The sequence below is a fragment of the Pelmatolapia mariae genome, linkage group LG4 (genome assembly GCF_036321145.2).
Source record: "Pelmatolapia mariae isolate MD_Pm_ZW linkage group LG4, Pm_UMD_F_2, whole genome shotgun sequence".
NCBI lineage: Eukaryota > Metazoa > Chordata > Actinopteri > Cichliformes > Cichlidae > Pelmatolapia > Pelmatolapia mariae.
This window is the reverse complement of record NC_086230.1, coordinates 11,796,773-11,803,819: the sequence shown is the minus strand read 5'-3', so window position 1 is coordinate 11,803,819 and position 7,047 is coordinate 11,796,773. Positions and strand designations below refer to the sequence as shown.

Sequence of the window (7,047 nt, the reverse complement as noted above, 5' to 3'; positions counted from 1 at the left end):
GATAACGGTGTCATTCTAAGTTACACAGACTTTTCAGAAAAATATTGTCTAAACTGTTCTCAAAGAGAATATAACAAATTCTGTGAACTGGTCCCACTGCCTCTGCTTCATTTGATTAAAAATTTTATGATATACAATAATTACTCATCAGTGCTCCCAAATTTATTGCTAGGGCAATGTCAGCTGTTTGATAAAAATGCAATAAGAAATTTACTAGTAGTTTCTTCAAAGACAAAATATTTCATAGTTACAACAGAATGGTTACATTGCATGGTTCTAATTTAGTTATTTCATATACACTGGATAAAGCATACTAAAAAATTATGAAATAGCCTATTCTACCTAAAGTTAAAGAAACACACTTTAAAGTAATAAACAAAATTAATCCTGTGGCAGAATTTCTAAAAAAAAAAGAGATTTGGCTTTGAGGTGGATCAGTGTTGTTTTTGCACTGATGAAAATGAAACCCTAGAACATCTTTTTTTTCTATGCCCTATCACACAATGCATTTGGTGCAACTTAAAAAATTGGATTTCCCTAAATATTAATGATGTGCCACTATTTGAATTACATCATAAATTTTTTTATATGGATCATCTAGCTAGTCTCAGACATTATTAACATCATCATACTTTTGAGTAAATATCATATCCATTGTGCTAAATGGAGGAACGCTAAGCCTTCTCTCCCTGGTTTTATTGATGATTTTAAGATATTTTTTTCTTTGCTAAAAAAGACAAAAAGCACATATGCCAAAAAAATAACCAGGATAATGCCCGTCTCCTGCTATTCTAAATTTTGACTTGCTGAGGCTAATATATTGTTAAGTAATGCAGCTGTTTCACTTAGGCTACTAGCAGGTTGCTGAGTAGACATCTGTGTAGTGGTTAGTTTGAAATCTACCACTTTTTCCTTCAGTTTCCTTGACAAAGAATTAACTTCCTGTTCAACCGAAACGCCTTCCTGTTCAACTGAAACGCCTTCCTGTTCAACTGAAACGCCTTGGTTTTTCAGTAGTGTGTGTGAGAGTGTTTCAGTAGTGTGTGTGAGAGGTAAAATTTCAGTAGTGTGTGTGAGAGCGTTTCAGTAGTGTGTGTGAGAGGTAAAATTTCAGTAGTGTGTGTGAGAGCATTTCAGTAGTGTGTGTGAGAGCGTTTCAGTAGTGTGTGTGAGAGCATTTCAGTAGTGTGTGTGAGAGCTAAAATTTCAGTAGTGTGTGTGAGAGCGTTTCAGTAGTGTGTGTGAGAGCTAAAATTTCAGTAGTGTGTGTGAGAGCGTTTCAGTAGTGTGTGAGAGAGCTAAAATTTCAGTAGTGTGTGTGAGAGCTAAAATTTCAGTAGTGTGTGTGAGAGCGTTTCAGTAATAATGTCCCTTACGGCACCTCATAAGATCCTGAATTTACAACCTCTCTTTCATTTTCAGGGCCTGCCATCTCTTCATCTATGTGCTCTGTTTCCACTGCCAGTTCCTCATCTTCATCGTCATTTGTGTACACACACACACACACACGCACACACACACACGTCTGGTTTGCTATCCTTGTGGAGACATCCCATTGACATAAGGCATACCCTGGCCACTTACCCTTAACCTTCAAAAATTAATGCCTAACCCTACACTGTAAAAAAAAAAAACTGTCAAATTTACGGTAAAATACCGGCAGCTGTGGTTGCCAGGAATATACCGTGAAAAAAATGTGGAATCTGTAAAAGACAATACGGTATACTGGTTTTGTAACCCTAAATTTTAAGGTAGACAACGTATTATTTTACCAAAATCATGATAGAAAAAAACAAATATATTTGTCAATTATACAGCAATTTAATGTAAAAAATGCAACTTTCCATAGCTTTTTACGGATATTTGCAGTAAAAAAAAAAGTTATAATATAATAATATTTACAGTAATTTGTTGTTAATTTAACAGTAATAGGATAGACCCTATTATTGTAAATAACTGTAAAAATAACAGAAATATGTTAAACCTTATTAAAACCTTTGACAGTAAAAAACACAGTGAAATTGTATAACAAATTACAGCATTTTATTTTGACCAGATACATTTTACGGTAAATTCCTGGCAACCACAGCTGCCGGTATTTTACCGCTAAAAATACAGTACAATATGAGGAACATAAATGGTTTACCGTACATTTTACATTTGCAACCGCTAAATATAGAAAAACCTAAAGATGCTCATATATAACCAAGGTAGTGAATATTACTGATAAACAATGAGAAAATTTGACATACCATTTGAAAACAGACTAAACATATCATTTTCTCTATTCCTACAAAACAGCATAGATCTTGAGAATACAGCATGTGTCCATATATGTGGCTGGTAATCCATGGAGGAATGAATAAACATGAAACAAAATATTACCTGCCCCTGACCTATCAACAATAATGAGTCACTGGGTCCTGCCTTGGTGAAGGAAAGGACTCAGTGGAGGTTCTAATGCGCATGGTGTCGAAGATACAAGCTCTGCAGGAATACTTCAATGTCCATCAGGAGTTCACTTTGGATTGGCAGGATCCCCTCTGCAGCAAAAAATGGACAAAGTTTGATCAGTGCTTGAGCAAAATGCACAGAAATTAACAAAACGTGCTGCCAAAAACAGATCTAATGATAAATGATTTCTTAAGCGTAAAATATACAGTTCTTAAAGGATAGCTATTGTCAAAATGCAACCTGGGCTGGTTTTTTTTTTTACTGTAAACGAGACAAACATATATCTAAAAGCATAATTACGACAAACGAGCCGTTTTTGAGATTGACCGTGATTTTGTTTTGTGGTCAATAGCCAGTGAAATGGGAATACTAGGGGGCCGGGGCATAAATTTGAGTGCATCAAAATCGATACAGTAAAAAAAAAAACAGCCCAGGTTGCGTTTTGGCAATATTTATCCTTTAAATCTACTTATGTAAAAGTGATACATAGACAACCCAGCCCTAATCACAATCATAATTTGTTGGAAAACGTATTTAAGTTTCCTCTTGCGGGAAGTGTTTCCAGCTGCGTGTCATGTACCTGGAGTCGAGTGTTTTAACCGATGCATGAAACTATACATTTTTATACATAAGTTGTGACGGCCGCCGTTTTCTTTGTGAGTATTTATTACACGGCGTGCTGCGGGGAAAAGCCTGTTCTAACCTTTTAGTCTAAGCTTTATTTTTTAAACACCTGGCGGCTCTTTTTTTTACTTCTCATCCGTAAATAATCTGCTCTTTCACGTGATTCAGTTTATTTTGAAAAGTCTCAACAGGATCTCGAGCTTTATTGTGAAAGGTTTATGTGGAACATAAACAAGCGGACACGCGATGCTGTTACCGTCGTTGTTGCTAACCACAACGCATAAAAACAGGGGCTTGTCCATCTGTAGTGTGGTTATATTAAATATAAGAGAAAGAGAGAACTTTAAGAAATTAATATAGCCACTACAGTGACCGTCAAAACGATGAAAAAATATTGCCGTAAACAGTTTATTTTGCGACACCACGAAACAAACGATAGCGTAAATCATCCGATATATATCGTTATATCGAACAGCCCTAATCATAGAACTTGAAGTTAATGGCTGAATGCATGGTGATGAGACCTATCATTCAATCTACATTTTATAGCGTATGAAACTGCTCACCTGGACATGAACCTGAGCTCGGCTGATTAAGATTAGTGTCTCCTGTCCATCTTTCTTTAGCAAAACTTGAATAATACCACTGCTTACCTCTTATTGAATCTTTGGGTGCAGACTTAATTGAAGAGCCTCGTATAAACAGGCAGGGTGTGATGTTTAGGGAAACCAAAGAATACAGGCGCCATCATTTCTGCCAGAAGACTCATGGGGTGCAACGAAGCTTTCATTGTGGACTGGCTAGATACCTTCTGCATTCAGAAAGAAAACAAGAAGGGCATACACCATAAACAATAATAACTGACAAAAATAATGAGACAAGAAATTAAAGTAACAAAATAAGTGCAAATCAAGTTTCCCTGTGTTGCAGTGTAGCTGAATGTTTTTCAACAATTTGATTTACGGTAAAACACATACCAAATATTCCCAGCCAAGGTTTGTTTCAATCTTCAGCATGTTTTTCCTGCCATTGTCTTGAAACTGTTTCATCTGTCCCTCTCATTTGATGCTGTTTACAAAAACAAAACAGCAATATTGTAAAGGGAAAAAGGAAAATGAATTTAATGAAAAAAAAAAGATTATGACCTGAAATCTCACCATTTCCTGAGAGTCACAGGTCCTTTGAGTATCCTTATGGTTTCTGCTCAAATTCAGTGTCTGAAAAGGGCAGGAACAAAACAAACCTTTTTAATCATAATAAAGACAAAATAAGATTTAGAGACAGACAAAGAAATGTGTAAAATATTTACACCGAAAGAAACAACGTGGCTCATTCCGATGCAGTTTACAATGAAGCACATAGCCCCTTGATGACTGAACTACCTTACCACAGAAATTACAGATTAACATAACTCCATGTACTTTGGTAATTCCTCCCTAGCGAATTAAGCACGCCAAACACAGAAACTAATCCAGAGCAATGCTTCCCTCGTGACAGTAATGCTAACTCAACTCACAAATGCTAACTAAATTCACAACCTCACTCATAAAAAACGAACTGCTAAAATTATCTATAAACGCTGGGCTGGTGGATTTTTATAACAGAGATAACTTGAAGTTGCATGTACTCACCTCACCTCGAACTAATTGTAAGCTGCCAGGATGTCTACAAATTCCGAAGATGCTGTGGTCCAAGCAGCAATAAATGGCGCTAATATACGAGTTCAAAACTGTGTCCGTTAGCCAACTTGAGTCTCCTGCATGAAAAAAAGAGCGGTTGGCACACAGCTCAACAGCGCGCCGCGCTATTGGTCATTTTCAGGTGACGTCATCCCGCAATGTAATGTCGCTCTTTGTTTCTTTAGGAGGAGGTTCGAATTTGATCAGAAGTCACGTCTGCAGACCGCTGCAGCCACGTCTTGCCTTGCTTCCCCTTTTTTTGGTGAAATGGTTCGCTTATACTGCACAATGTTGCTACCAGAATTTTTTTTTTCTCTGCAATTCGAACGTAAAACGTCTGTACACAGTTTACCAGCAGTTTAGCTACCAATCAACAGCGATCACACAAACTCAAAATTTAAGGCGGACCCACTTAAGGTGGTCTGATAATATGGCGTGAAACACAACAACATAAAGTTGTTTTAAAATAATAATTTAAAAAGATTATTGAAATCAATTTTATTCACAACCATGAACGTTATTTTTAACATCTTCTTTTGCTGTTGATTTTTTTTTATCAGAAGGTTAACAATGATATACTGCAGGCCTAACTTTTAATCTGTATATCAGTATCTGAATTTTAAAATAAAATAAAAAAACTATCAATTTTATTGTCTTTCACTGCTGATATTTGCTTCTTTTTTTTTTTTAATGGTATTTACTGGTTGTATTATTACGGTGGACCCTATTTTTTAACATCTTGCTTCTGTCAAAATGAATGTTTTTGTTTGCTTAAAAATCTACAGCTTTATACTGTGAATTCCAATGTGCACAACCCCAAAAGATGTAGTTTTACTCAAATAATAGCCTACCGTAAAATCTAAGTTTTTCAGACATTTTCAACATTACAATATTTAATTGTAAAATGTATGCATATTTTTTTGTTTTCACAGACAATATTTATAATTTCAACATTTTATTACAGTAAAAAACAAAGTTTTATCCAGTCTCACAATTAACGGTTATTCAATCTATTTAATACAGTAAAAGGAAGTTTTTGGTTTTACGCTCCATTACCGTTGGAATTTGACGGTGTTTTGCTGTATATTTTACTGACTTTTGTTACAGTGTAACCCCAACCATAACCCAATTGTAACCCTGACACTGAAACCACATTTTGAGTGTGAAAAATGCCTTCAACCCTGTGGGGACCAGGATTTTGGTCCCCACCAGCATAGTAATATCAAATTTACAGATTTTCAATTTACAGATTTTCCGTTTTTGAAATTGGATTTTTACTTTCGGCACTACAAAAAATTGATAGAATTATAGGCACACAAAAAAAAACTACAACAACAACAACAACAAAAAAGGAAACGCAGAACTGTTAGTTTCTGATCAACTCACTCAGTTCCTCTTCAGGTTCTTTCTTAACATTTTGCTGTTTGATTGCTGCGTTTTTTGCTACATCTCTGGGATTTCCATTGACTTCAGATCTTGTCGTGTCAGGATGATGTCTAGTCCTCTGTTTCAAAGACAACCAAGAATATATTTGTATCCTTATTTATTATTTCTTTTGAATGGTAAGTTTGGATGGAGAAAAGCAAAACAGGAAAATAATATGAACTTTTATTATGAAAATAACTTTGAGCAAAATTCAGTTTAATTTAATTCTTTTTATATTGCACCAAACCATAAAAACCGTCACCTCGAGGTGCTTTATATTGTAAAGACCCTACAATGATAGAGAGAAAACACCAAAAATTAGACAACCCCCTATGAGCAGGCACTTAAGTTAAACCACCACCATCACTTATCTTTATTTTGAAAGGTAAGTTTGGATGGAGTAAAAGCTGACTGGGAATATGATATGCAGTTTTATTTTGAAAGGGAATTTGAACAAGATCAGTTTGAAACATGCTCAGATGTATGACATAGACTGAAAATAAATTAGAAATATCTTTTATACATCAACATTTTGTCATGTCTCGGCTGTGTGCAGGCAGGCAGAGAGGAAGGACCCAAGATGCAGGACTCACGGAAGCGAAAGTGAATTCCGAACAAACAGCTTTATTGCAGGGGTTACCGAACAGAAAACTAACTATACTGAAAAACAACTAGACTGGCATGACGAACAGAACACACAGGGAGTGAGGGCAGAAGACGTTAACGACGCGACAGAGAACAAAGGAAACACAGGGCTTATATACACATGGCAGTAATCAAGGGATGAGAGACAGGAGGGGAACACACCTGGGAGAAATCAGAGCTGACGGGACAGGGGAAACGTAAACTGAACACACTCACATGA

General features: G+C 36.0%; 1 long non-coding RNA gene across 1 annotated transcript; it reads right to left on the bottom strand.

Moving 5' to 3' along the window:
* Positions 1–4,063: 4,063 nt before the first annotated feature.
* Positions 4,064–4,829, bottom strand: LOC134625331 (uncharacterized). Its single transcript, XR_010093714.1, has 3 exons — positions 4,710–4,829; positions 4,236–4,295; positions 4,064–4,146 (listed from the first exon to the last, which is right to left on the bottom strand). It is a non-coding gene; the product is annotated as an uncharacterized LOC134625331 (long non-coding RNA).
* Positions 4,830–7,047: the final 2,218 nt, after the last annotated feature.